Source organism: Centrocercus urophasianus, unplaced genomic scaffold (genome assembly GCF_019232065.1).
Source record: "Centrocercus urophasianus isolate 14NV4802_14NV808 unplaced genomic scaffold, USGS_Curo_1.0 seq_14, whole genome shotgun sequence".
NCBI classification, from domain to species: Eukaryota; Metazoa; Chordata; class Aves; order Galliformes; family Phasianidae; genus Centrocercus; species Centrocercus urophasianus.
Window position 1 is genome coordinate 42,124,583 of NW_024884586.1, and position 14,548 is coordinate 42,139,130.

The following is a 14,548-nucleotide window of genomic DNA, read 5'->3' on the forward strand; positions in this document are numbered from 1 at the left end:
TGCATAAAATGTTAATGAGCATTTCTTTTATTTTCTCTGTAGACTTTGAAGCAGGGAATTAGGCAGCTAAGTTATTATCACTTACTCCAGGATGCAAATGAATCTGTCATTTTCAAAGCCCGAAGTAAGAAATATCCATTAGTAGAAAAAAGTGAATCAGAAATGAACAGGAAAATAATCATTCAAATTCTCTGTGATTCTCCTCCCATCTTTTTTTTTTTAAATATAAAGTTTTCTGCAGATAGTTTCAAGCACACTGATGTGTTTTCTTCTTTCCGACCCACTGCCTAGGAAAGATGTGAACAGGAGCCAGCGGATGTAAGAAGGGTTGTTGGATGTAGGCTTTCCAGACTATGGCTGGCAGGTCCAGCATCTCTGTTTATTCAAGCTTCACACTGCACCTTGGCTGAGACAAGAAAAAGCACAACCCATAGCCAGTGGGACACTGCAGTGCATAAATACCAAGTATCTCACCAGGGAAAATAAAATTTTGGTGCAGATGGTGCTTGAAAAATTGAGAAATAAATATTGAATACAGGAAGGAGACCTGAAGAAAGCTAGGGGAAGTAAGGAATATAAAAGAAAAGGAGGTTGGTAAAGGAGGGAAAAAGGAAGTACAGAAGATTTAATCCAGTCAGTTAGCATTCAGTTCAAGGGCTTTGAACAGGACAGTGCTCACAGCACCACAGAAAATAGCAGTGCATCAAAAAGGATTAGGATTTTCTAGCGTGCAATATAGATCCATTGTTAATAAAGCTGATGAGGAATTTGCTAGGAAGGAATATCACAGACTGTGTTATCTGACAGAACTACAATGTGTCTACTGAGAAATCTAGCCCAGAAGCAGTGTCAAAGCTGAGATATAAAAGATGTTAAGATTTTAAAACCTAATAAGGGACTTGAAGTGATGCGATATGAGGTCTCTTCGAATTTATATATAAAATATTGTATTAAATCTGCTATTGAAAATAGTTAAGAATGTGAGCATCAAACCCAGTAAAACCCACAGCACCCCATTCAAATTGCTCTAATCACTTCTCACTGCTCCTTTGGCCCACTGTGGCCCAGGTTTTGTAAATCCCAAATCCGTCTGGACCGTCAAACCCATTCTTCAAACCAGACCACTGGAAAAGGGAAGGACTTGTAGCACAGGATTTCAGGACAGAATGTCTTAAAGTAGAATTAAAACTTCATGCTGCCTCATCTGTGTTACAGATGCCTGGTCTTTGACTAATTCAAGCTGTAGAACTTGACCCTAGGGGAGCTGTGTTTGAACAATAAAGATATTCAGTCAGCCAGACCTTGCATCAACTATGGCAGAGCTTTATTTATTCTTTTTTTTTCATAAACTAACTGAACAATTATGGATATGCTTTCTTCACTTCAATGTATATTAGGTCATAGGCTAAAGAAGGAACGAAATGTGTCCATCGGGTATTTCTCTTTCCTCTCTTCCTGCCATTAGTTATCCCCACTAGGACTCTTTTCCTCCCTTAGTCTCTGTATAGCTCAAAGTAGCTCCAGGTCATAGGGGAGGGCAACAGGAAATCCTGAAATAAGTTGCATACGTGTGTATACCTATGCCTGCATTAAACACAAGACTTCATAGAAAGATAGTAGGAAGTCTGCTAATACTCTGTGCGGACCCAGTTTCAAGACATGTTGTTATGCAAAGAAAAGAAATTGTTAACTGTAAACTAATTCAATTTTTCTATTCTCTGCACCCCCCACTAAGGATGTGTGGAATTAATATTGCAGATGTTAGCTATCAAATGTATTTACAATGTTTTCTAGTTTCAGAGCACCAAAGAGATGCAGTCTGAAGTGACATAACTTGTCGTTATGATGTAATGTTAATTTCTTTTGGTTATTCAAAAAATTTATAAGATTAGTCTGTACAGAAAAAAATATTTATTACCTCATAGGGAAAAATATATTGAGATTTGTTCATTCTTGTTTTTTTTTAATTACCTATATTATTTTACTCTAGATATGTAGGAGAAAGTTAAATAGTTGAAAGCCACATTTTGTAAAAGGGTGGTGACGGAGTCAGGTTTCTCTGATACCTCCTAATTTGCTTAGGATGCAAATGAAAAGTGACGTTTTTATATCAAGGAAGGACTAACAGAAAAATTTGCCTATCCTAACTCTTCAGCAAATCAGTTAACACTGCCCAAAATGCAGCATTTTTAGAAGTCTGGTTTTGGGCAAGCATATAGGACTGGCTTAGGCTAACACCTACAGCTTTCAGCAGCCTTCTCTCTGACTCAGTCTTTCTTTGGTGCTCTTGCCTGGAACCACTTCAAGCAAACTGTCAACAAATATCCTGATAAACCTTCATGACAGACCAACTTTGCTAACAGGCTTTGGTACCACAGTAAACTGGCATAGAGCAACTATTTCTACCGTGTTATTTAGGTTTTTAAACCTATATGGATGTGTGTTCACATGCCACTGCATCTCACATTCTATGCAGCAAATTTATAATGCAGGAATCTATTTTTTGTAACAGGGTCTTAACATAATTTTGAACTTGTGGAACCTAAGGGCTTAAGTTTATAATATTCAACACACTTCAGTGAGATTTAATGAAGCCTATAACAATACTTTGTTTTGCCTTTAGGGTTTCTTTTTTTCTTTTTCTTTCTTTCTTTTTTTTTTATTTTTTTCCCCAACTTTACAGCTTGTATAACTGTTTTAGAGCGTGGGGTTAAATAAATTATAATGGGAGATTTTACTGAAGTTGTTATCCCAGTAGTAAGCCAATCATGTTCCATTTTTAAACACGGAGGAATTCCATATAGAACATATGCATTAAGAGGGATAAGAATGAAAAAGATTTATACAAAAGGGTTACAGTTGTCTCATATTCTTACTAAACTCTTGTTTGTTGAAGGTATAAAATAATAATATCACCTTGCATGACTTGCATGCCACAAATTATTTTTCAATAATGAATTGCAATCATTGATTTCTATAGACAGACTGAAATTGCTAAAAAAAAAATGTAATCTTTGTTGAAAAATTGACAATTTGTTGCAGGCCTTTTAGGTCTTCCATAAAAGTAAGTGCATGTGAAAACTAAACTATTTCAAAGCTGAGCAGAAAAAAGGTCTCTGATTTGGGGCCATTTTAAGGTTTGTAACGAAGATAAACTTTGTGAGACAGCAGATACTTTTGTATTGTAGAAATCCATTCTTTTCACAAAAAAAGTTTCAGTTGAAACTTTCAGCCATCACTATAAGACTTGGTTTCAAAAGCTGCTTATTTGTCCCATCTATGTGTATAGACAGAAGGATATATACTTTTGGGCGGGCCATGAAGATTTAATGTCTGCCTGCTAATGTACAGGAATTGTCAAAAACATACTGGATTTCCTCAGGAAAGGGAGAAGATATCCTCAACAGTTCTGTGTATTTATGAAAAAACTGAACTAACAATTGAGTTTCTGCATCATCCAGGCTTTTAGTGTTATAGAAAGTTCCTCTTTTTCCAGAAGAACAAGCCATTAGCCATTTATGTTTCTGCTCTTCATTTCTGCAATTATTTTCCAGAAGACTATTCAGACTTTTACATTCCCAGTAATAGCATTTACTTAATTGAGGATATTTTATTGTGCTCAGCACAGAATATCAATATGCATTGCCATCTCAGGTTCATGAAGAGGCATATGGTTGCCCTAAATCAGCCTTCTAAAGTACTCCACAGATGCAAGCTGATAACTGGGGTAGTTGATCAGAAAGTTATGGCTGGCTTACCGATCCTGAGGTGATGGGATGATGTCTACTCAAGTTCTGATGGTGGCTCTTCCTTACTAGAAGGGACAGCAGACAAGTAGTGGGACGTTGGCCATTACTTGCCTCCTGAAATAGCAAAGCTAAAGCAAAACTTGTGACAGTCAGAAACCAGCATGCAGCTCACTGAAATTACATCCTTTCCTGTTCTTTGTCTGCTTTATCAGCATGCTTATCTTTGTGTAACTTGGGAATACTGGTTGAAATCAAAAGTCCGCTATTTCTTCCTCCAGCCATTGCTCAAATTAAAGGACAAACCTGCAGTGAAATAGAAAGTGTTTCCCAACTTACAGAGATCTCTCATAAAGATACTGTACCAATCAGTTTGATTCCTGTGGCTTCATACTAAAAGCAAATGATATTTCACAGCAGCTATCCAAGTGCATAGGCATGTATAAATTACACATAATGCTCTTCGCCTTTTGCTTTTAAGTGACCACTTCGTGTTCATAGAAATGCAAAGAGATTCTTTTTTTCTTTTTGAGGATAGTCAATGAAAATACCTAGGTTTTGACTCAAATAGGCATGAATCCTTCCAGATATTGAACGAAGTTAATTTTCTATTCAGTATTCTATTTGAAATGAAAGTTTATTTTATATCAAAATCTCTCCTTGGCAACTAGTAAAGAAATGTGCACAGTGTGAAATTATAAGCCCACTGACATCAACAGGAAGATACATATTTTAGTAAAAGTCATTTTGATTTCAATCTTTCTGAAGATTGAATTCTTCTAATTCTAATCTTTGGGATTGGACTGGGAGACATTAGATGGTAATTATTATTTCTGAGTTCTTTCAAGGAACCTTATCTTGATGTCTTTTCCATGGTGCAGCAATTGCTTGTAGATTGAATTAATCCCTTACAAATTTCATTGTAATCCATTAGAGATCCCAGACAAACGTCTGGGACTTTATAGAGCTGGTAAATGGTTCAGAAAACATTATTATAAGACTTGAGTTGTTCTTATCATCAGGGAAGACAAAAAAAAAAGTATATGAGATTTGAGCCATGCCTTCTAGTGTGCTTCTAAATGGCTCTTAGATGCTGCAATAGAGTGCATTGCCTCTCAGCTGTTCTGGGAAAGGCCGGAGGCCATTCAGTGTGTCTGCAATGCTCATATGGGATACATATGTATTTTTTCCTAAATTATCTCTTCCTAGCAGAATCATATTCTTTATTTCTGTTTATGAAACTTATTAATTATGATTTATCCTCATAATTATGCCTATTGGGTTGTATTCCTATCTACTTCTTTACAATGCTATTTTGGTGTATGCTTACGCTACTTTAATGAATATACCTGCATTTGCTGAACTCCTTTACCTCCAGTATTTCCTCTACACATTTCTACATTGAATTCCAAAGTTTTCCTGTGTTTTTGATTGATATATTCCTCTGGAGCTGTCCATCCCTAATTCCTAAGAACATGAGCTAAATTCTCATGTTATATGAATTGGCTTATCTGTATCACAGCTGAAGATGATTTACATTACCTTAATGTTCATCTCATACTTTCTTTGAATATTTAAGGTTTTAAAAATGTTGAGTTTGTATAACACAGAGCATTGAGAGTTTCAGCTAAGAGAATGAAGCCTGTAGCTCATGTACAGAAACTGTTTAGAGAAACACAGAGCAGAAATCTGGAACTCTTCAGGAATCTCTGCTCCCTTTCCTCTGCATATCTTTCACTTTGATTCCACCTCTCTGGATGTTTCATATTGTACACCATATGAAGCTAAGTGGTTGTGATTTGGAGTGGGGCTGCAAATTGATAAAACCTTGCAGTGTGCATCTATGGATTGCTCTTGAAGCAGTTAGTTTCACTGGTAACAGCAGCCTGTTAGAGATCCACTGTTATGTTGTGGTCAGTTCCTTTTCCTTAAACTCCGTTAAACTTCATCTCATGTTATTTCCTTTTAACAGAATCACAGACTAATCACTTCTTCATGTCCTCTCTTCTTTTATGAAGAACTTACCAGATCTTAGACATTTGTACACGAGGGATTTCCCCAGTACATTTCTATCTTTTGTCTCAAGAGCATCTCTCTTCATTGATATCAAAATAGTTTGTCTCTTTGGTTTCCTGTAAGGTCAGTTATCACATTAAAGAAATTTTCCTTGTCATCTATGTTCTGTAAATTACTTTTGCCCCTTTCCGTTTACCATAAAATTCAAATTAGAAGATCCTTTTAAGAAAGAGTTCCATTAAAAAGGGGAAGCAAATCTCTGAATTCTTGCAAATCAAAACTGGTGATGCAGACTAGGAAGAAACTTGTGTACAAGTTTCCGTAATTTCATTCCTTGTATGCATGAATTGTTCTGATTTGAATGTGTACACAACACTTTGCTTTGACATTGGTTTACAGTCACTTTAAGCAGAAATTCCAAGCAGAGATAAACTTGTTAAACAGCGAATACACAGAGGGAAGGAGAGAACCACTGCAAGGGGGAAATCGCCCGTTGCTAAGAGCTGCTCTTGTCAAGGAAACAGAGATTTGCAAAGCACATCCCTCCCTGTGACAGGAACAGCTACATGTCTCCAAATGTCTCAGAGAATAGGAAGAAATAACATCTGGTCTACTGGGACACGTTGCTGTTCACTGACAGGACTTTTGAAAGAAATGAGTATAGAAGTTTATATAAGAGCAGGCAAGTAGATACAGAACCCAATACATCAGAGCAATTTGAATAAGTAAGTTCTCCACTGATACAAATTATTATTCTCATCATTATTAACGATATGAATAATAATTGCAGTATCAATATTTATAGCAAAACATAAGCTTTAAAATTGTTCACTGCCTATCCTTGTCTGGGTCAGATGCAGAGTAATCTTTAGCCATGTTCTAAACCAGACCTCAAGCATATCTTTACATGTCCCCTATGCACACCCACTTACAGATGTCATCAGCTTCTACTCCAGGGAAAATGTTTTTACTTCTGCTATGATATGAATATAGTTCTCACCCGTGACCGTAAGGCACTGTTGGCTTTCCTTTCACCCTTTATTTGCAGCATTACAATACCATTAGAAATGAAATGATTCTTCCTGAAATTTCAAATAAACAACTAGATACTCATCTGCTTCATCTAACATCTCTTAAAAAAAAAAATAAATAAAATCTAAAAACTTCTTCTCAAAGAAACGCTATGTTCTGAGCAACAGATCTCCTCTTTTAGATGAGCTGCCCCTCTCACTTCACAGAGGTCAATGTGGTACAGTGTAATGACAATGGACAACTGTCTTACATTATTTTTTAAGGTACTATCAGCAGCCAAACAGCAAGGCTGCTTGGAGCAGCATTTTGCTCTCAGTAACACATTGTCATGGCAACCAAACAAATGGGTCATCCCGCTTCTTCTCAATTTCAGTGCTGCATAGTGTGTAAGAGAAATCACAGCATGAGCATGAACGTGCCTTTGAGTTTCTGCAGGAATGAGCCAAGTTTTTTCTTAATCTATCCTTGGCAAGGTACCTCTGATGGAGATACTGGGCCCACATGCCTCTTAGGGATGTGCAGATGCTCAGGTCTGTGGGCTCAGAGGGTGAAGAGTTGGGCTTAAGAGTGAAAGCTGCTTGCCGGGAGCCAGTGGTCTTCTTTTCAACAAATCGTTAGAGAGCAGTGGGAAATGCAGTGCAAAAGCAAACACCAACACACTTCTAAAGCAAAGGCAACAAGGCAGGCAAGAGTTCAGGCAAGAGTTAGTGGCAGAATGACTGGGAACTGTTATGGTATGCAGTGGGTGAGAGAGTGAGTTCTCTGAGAACCATGGCCTGTATGTTTAGCGCTAGTTTCTTCTGTCCTGCACTTGCCTCAGTATTCCAGACCCATTCTCCTTCCTCTTGGTTTTTATCATTCCTATTATTTTCTCCTTCTCACTGTGTTCTGTATTCTCTGATCATTCTCTTTCTATTCCCATGCTGCTATTATCTCACATCCACCTCACCTCCATGGCTAGTGATTTAGCATTACCTATCCTTAAGTTAACAAAATACTTTATCTCATGAGACCTTGTTTTCAGACAAAATAGATTGATTAAGTTTATAGCTATTTCAGCTGGGATTTTCTGCATCAGGTATTTTCTTGAAATGCCTGTAATTATTATCAGCCAAAATTCTAAAACAATTTCCAAGATTCAGGATATGGTTGACATGGAACTTGGCCAAAATTACAGTAATGTTAAAAAAAAAATCAAGCAAGTGTTCAACATTTTATCCTATCTTCATTCTACAGAGCACAGATTTGAAGTTTAGTAAGATAGGCTGAATTTTCCTTCAAGGAATGCTTCCTATTTTTCTTATGAACATTTATTCTTTTCCATATGAGATGAAACCCCTAAAAATCGTCATTTGCACATGTTCAACAGAACCAAATAAAACCTCAGCAAGTTTGTTCGCCCTGTTGGTCTGGCCAAAGAGAAGATGAGTCTTCAAAAAGCAAAAAGGCTCTGGGGTGGGAAGTGGAACAAGACAACAAAAACTACCTGAAAAGAAAATGAATTTAAGGTAATGAGTGGAAAACAACTAAAAAGCCAGTGTGATTAGTGGCTTTCATAAAGCAGATCTGTGTTCAAGTGAGAAGAGAAGCTGGTTTCTGGGTTTTATGATAGTTCCAGAGGGAAACAGACACTGAGATGGGACCAAGAACTATGGAATACGCAAATGAGAAAACACAGGAAATACAAGGCAGAAGGAATTGATCTTGTGAAGAAAAGCTTGGAGCTGCACCTGGAAGAAATTCTTTGAGTCATACCATTTCTGTGCCATCCTCAAATACAGATAAAATTCCTCTGCAGAGTCTCATTGTCCCATGGTGAAGAACTACTTGCCGTGACCAGCAGCTACTCCACTAATTTGAGCTGTTGAGTTCTGTGCAGTGGCTCTAGATTTTGGTAACCCACAGGTGTACCATAAAGATACCAAGATGATGCCATGTTAGGGGATATTCTGTTCCTATTTCTGATTCTAAAACAAAAACATCAAAAGTAAAAAAGAAAAAAAAAAAAGAAAAAAGCCAGGATATTTACTGCATGTATATACTGTTTTTAAAACAACATAAGTCTTACAAAACATCATAAATGCACTTCTCTGTGCAACCTATCTTCAGTTCTCTTATATTACTTTATTTTGAAGGAAGGTTTACTGAAATGCCATGTGCTGTTACTGCTGCAGGAATCAGAGCCAAGTTGTGAAAATGAGCTGTGCTTAGAGAAGTGCATGATCTGCAGGGTCAGAGGTCAGAAGGTGCATACAGAAGTATGCAGGAGAAGTCTGATTCCTGCATTAAGGCTTCTGCAGAATTGTTTTCTTCCCTGCCTCTCTCCATGAGGATATCTATATTACTGTGGAAGTCATTAGAGCCAAACTTTTCATATGCAGTGATTAATTATGTTTTGCTCGTTATCTGGGTCTCTCACTTGAGGCTGAATTGAAAAAGTGTTGAGCTTTCACCATTGCTTTTCACAGTTTTGAGAGCTATGCTTTGAATAACTAATGTGTTAAATGTACTGAAAAAATGTCTTACGTGTGCAACTAAAAATGAGCAGGAAGTGTTTATTTTAATTTCTTTTGTCCTTCTGTCCTCCAAATCTAAAATGAATGTGTGAGTGCCTTTTGGTACAGAAAGGTTCTGAAAATATGTTCATTTCTATTTTTGTAGCTATTGGATGTTAATGTGAACAGTGTGAAATGTCTGAGAGAAAAATTAATAATAGTCCTTAGAAAAGATTGAGAAATTCAGCAGATAAGGGAGAGGAGCCACATGAGTAAACAAAATACTGAAAAGCAGGTGTGCCTTGAAAAAGCAGTATGTAATGAGGAGATTGTTGACGGGATTGGAAAGCATAATCAATGAAAGCTGACGTAAGTTTGTGGATAGATCTTACTTCTTGCATTTCACAGTTATTGAGGGCTTGGTTTTTCATTTTTAAGAATAATAGAATAATTGCACAGGTTTTGTGCATACTTTTCTCAAAAACAGGCAAACAAACGTTGAAACAATATGAGAATCCCATTTTTCAAAGGAAAGGAAACAGTGTGCTCTTTTCTATCTCAGTATGATTGTGTTATTTGAGTGCTGCTGTACCCTAATCTGTTGTTCTGCCTTGATTTTTGTGTTTGTTCACATTCTCAGTATGTGCCTTCTCGTATAAAATGTCCTGTGCCAGTCAGATTCCAGTCCTGATAGCAGCTGCCAGATTTTAGTGCAACACAAACACTAAATCATCTTATCATTGTCAAAATGACTAGGAACCCATCATGGAGACTAGTATTTTAGAAATGTAAAATAAAAAGGCAGTTCTTGACACAAGAGGTTTATAAATTTAAAACAAGACGCAGCTACATTAGTAAGATAAAAGCAAACCATATAATAATGAAATGTAACTGTCATATCTGCAATAAAAAATAATCGGTACTTTTCTGCATTTATGCAAACATAATTGAGAGCATTGTTGTATCCTTCATGTCAGGCATGCTTGCCACTGCTTTCCAGAACTGCAGTTAAAAGGACACCTATTTATTCTCCTTCTTGTCACTAGAGGCTTTTACAAATAGAAGGCAAAACACAAACCAGTTCTTTGTTTTGTTTCCTGTCCCCAAGTCCTTGCTGCATTCACTGTGTATCACCACCAAAAAACAAACAAACAAATAAATAAATAAAGTATTGGAAAGAGGGAGAATAGATAAAAATCCATCTGATAGTAATGGTGAACATCACTAAATCAGAAAACATAATGCTATTGCCTTATGTAAAAGAGTAGGACACAAAAGAAATAACAAATTTGTTTGAATATGGAAAGGGTAAAGAGGGAAAATCACAGTTTTGAACAAAACGCCTAAGGATTATTACGCTTGAAAGAGAAATTGCACATTTGTACAAGTGTTCAACAGACAGCAATATGTAGATGAAATATATAATTTGTTTGTAAAAGATCTGCAAGTGTGAACAACTAGTAGCTAGCATTATTAATGGTAGCAGTGAAAAAAGACAAATACAGAAAATGACTATTTTAAGATTGTGAGCCCATGGATCCTTCTCTAGAAGTTCCGTAGTTCATGTTAGTTTGGAAAACAGAAAATTTGCTCATTTCTGGTGCAAGGAACACGTAGTGCCCTTGCTGATAGCCAGTTGGACTGGAAGTCCTGAATGTGGAACAACTCTGGACTGTTCTGGTTTTTAGCATAACCTGAAGTCACCAAAAAGCTCTAAGGCAACAAGAAGACCTCAGTATACTCAGCAGTACAGAAAAAAACTTCTTGCATGCCAAGGTATTTGTTTTATTTGGTTTGAAAAAAAATAATAAACCACAGAATTCATCAGTTAGATCTGATTCAGGGAGACACAAATCATAGCTGTTTTGTCTAGCCTCAAACATCTTCTTAATCTTCATAGAAACATAGTTGTTTCAGTCACCAGTGATAACAGCAAGGTTCCTGCTAATTCATTTGTAATTTTAATCTCAAAAAACCATCGGTATCACAATGAATTCTACATTAATATCACAGAATGATAGAATGATTTGGGTTAGAAGGGACCTCAAAGCCCACCCATTTCCAATCTTCTGCCGTGGGCTGGCTGCCCCCCACCAACTCAGGCATCCCAGGGCCCATCCAGCCTGGCCTTAAGCACCTCCAGGAATGGGGCATCCACAGCTCTCTGGGCCGCAGAGCCAGTGAAATATCTACTAAGTAATAAATCACCCAAAATCTTTCTCCAAAAAAAACCATCTTTATAAAGTTATAGAATTAGTTAGTGCTGATATAGGAACTGAAAGGTAAAAAATTGTGTCTTTTTTCATGTCAGAAAAAAATGCTTATTGATGGCAAGTTCTTTCCAAATTCAATAATTTTAAATATATAACTGTAGTAACATTATTGAACATTTGTTCTTTATTTGTAAATTCTATCACTTCGAACTGAGACATGAAAGAAGAAAGATTTCTTGGAAAATAAGAGCTGAGACGTGAATTAAACCAAGGGATGTAGATTGTGATGATGTAACATTTGTAAAGAGTTGATATACTGCCAATCTCTATTTCATTTGCTCTCAATGGTAATCATAGAAAATAAACTTCTGGCTACAAAAAGTAAGACTTCACCTGGCGTATACTTGTTTATTACTCCTACTATAAGTCCCTTCTGGTTTTAAATGCACGGATATAGAGAAGAAACTTTGATAGAACTAAACATTTCTTTATTCGGGATTATAGGATATTGTATAACAAAATAAGGGTTAAATAGACCCTGACAAAATGCAAGGTAAACATAATAAGGCAAATATAACCTAATTTAGATTTCATTTGACATTATCATTAAAAAGAGCAATGAAAACCGTAATTATAAAACAGCCTTACAAAAAAGTAGCAGCAGAGAAACCAATTAGACACAATAAGAAAAAAAAGAACTGTACAGCATACCAATGTTAATAGTGCAGGAGGGGGAATCGAACAAGAAACTGTGAAGTAAGACTACAGTGAACCTAACCTGATTTGTAGTATGATTAGATGTCTATAAAGATAGGAATTCAACCAAAGAAATGTATATAAAATAAAAATAAATGAAGAAAATAAGAAGTGAGTAGAAAAAAAGGAGCTGGTTTCTTTGTCAGAAGACAAAGTAAAAATATGGAAGTTTTTGCATGTGACAGGCAACTGATAGCAGTCAATAAATAGCCATACGTGAGTGTGCGTAAATAAGGGCAACAGAAATGTTGGCTGTGAGTTGTGTACAACAGAAGCAAACACAGCATCCTTCCACTACAATGGCACAAAACCAGAGAAGCCACTAGGACTGAAAATAACAGCTTGCTTGTGCAGTTAGCAAAAACATTCCAGCTGAGATTAAGACAAAAGCGAAGATGAAATAGCAGGTAGAGTTCTGACAGCAATAATGAGTCCAGGAGGCATGTGGACTGGTTCTCATTTATTTTTTTTGCCAACCACCAACATCTCCCTGAGTTACTGCAAGCATCTAACTCCTCAGTTGTGATCGGTTCGTAGCTTTAAAACACCAGACACTTATAAGGATCAGAGCTCTGACTAGAAATGCTGGTTCCAAAAAAATGCTGGAAAGCAACTTGTGTAAAATTTTCTAAGTTATTAAATATGTCTTTTTTATATTGATGAACGTTTTTCTTCTAATATCCTCATGCATCTATTTATTTTTTTCTATGTATGTCTCTCCCCTTTGTCTGTTTTCCTGCTCTTCATTCACATCTAGACATGATTTTCTCTTTCTGGATCATCCATACGTGGAAAAGTCTCAAAAAAAAACCCAAAAAATAAACTGGATTGTGGTTCAATTTTCAATCCCCAATCTCAGGCATTTCATTTTCAATATCTCACTGTAATTTCAAATTCACTGTACTTAAAAGTAAGCTGTTTATTTTTATATGCATATGTCCCAGAGTAAACTGTATATTTTTCTTTATAAATATCTATTTCAGCCCGAAGAAAGAATCATTTATTCTCCCTATTCAGAAAACAGTAAGAACATTGCGCCTTGGTACAGAAACTATTTCTCTTCTTCGTTTTCTCTGTACACACAGACAGTCCTTTCCCTGAAATAAACTCTCAGATCTAGTTGAGTTTCGAACAGGAAGTAAAATTACTTTTCTAGCCTTGGGAAGGAATAAAAAATGCATTTTAAAGTGTAACATCACTAACTTGATTGAACTAACTGACTGTTAGGAATCTGTGTGTATGTTCTCTGCACCAAATTTGTCATACTACAGGAAAAGAAAATATTACAAGGTGCTGTAAAATATCAACTGATTGATTGTTGTTTTCATGTCAAAACAGGTAAAGAATGTTGGATATATTGGATACGCTGTGATACAACTTTTTGGCTACTGTTGACATCTGTCAGACTGTTAAGCATCTAATCAGAAGGCTTTCTTAACAGCAGTTTGAAAGAAATGTTTTCTAGACGGAAAGATATTAAGGGACCAAAAAGGCTGGTTTTGAAAGTGACATCTTGGCTAATCCAATGCAAAAAAAGTGCTGCAAGAAGAGATGGTTTCATCAGTCTTCCCAAAAGTGTAATTAACCTTTCCCTTAAGACATGTAATTGCTTAGATTCTACTTTATTTGGCAAACCGTCATGGTGTCTGATCAACATCACTGTTAAAGAAGATGTCTATACATTCAGGTGAAATTCATCTTCTTTCAATTAAAGTTCTGGCCATCTGCCATAAAGTGGTCCATCTGCCCACTACAGATTTTTGCAGACAGTGGAAAACTGCCCCTGTGATGGAAGCTTTGCCTCTGTCTTCAGAGTGGCCAAGATCTCATGCAATATATAAACAGGAGGGGGAACGACTGTTTATATGGATTGATAGTAATAGAACAAGGGGGAATGGTTTTAAACTAAGACAGGAGAGGTTTAGGTTAGATATTAGGAGGAAATATTTCACACAGGGGGTGGTGACACACTGGAACAGGTTGCCCAAGGATGTTGTGGATGCCCCATGCCTGGAGGCATTCAAGGCCAGGCTGGATGTGGCTCTGGGCAGCCTGGTCTGCTGGTTGGCGACCCTGCACATAGCAGGGGGGTTGAAACTAGATGATCATTGTGGTCCTTTTCAACACAGGCCATTCTATGGCTGTTTGATTCCCAAAGTAGCTGACACAATTCACCCAATAGTAATTGGGTGATGGATAGCACTGAGACAGTTCTCTGTCAATGGAGAAAATACTGTGAGCATCTTGAGCGTAAGGCAAAGGAATGGGTTTGGATTTAATTCCTGTAAAT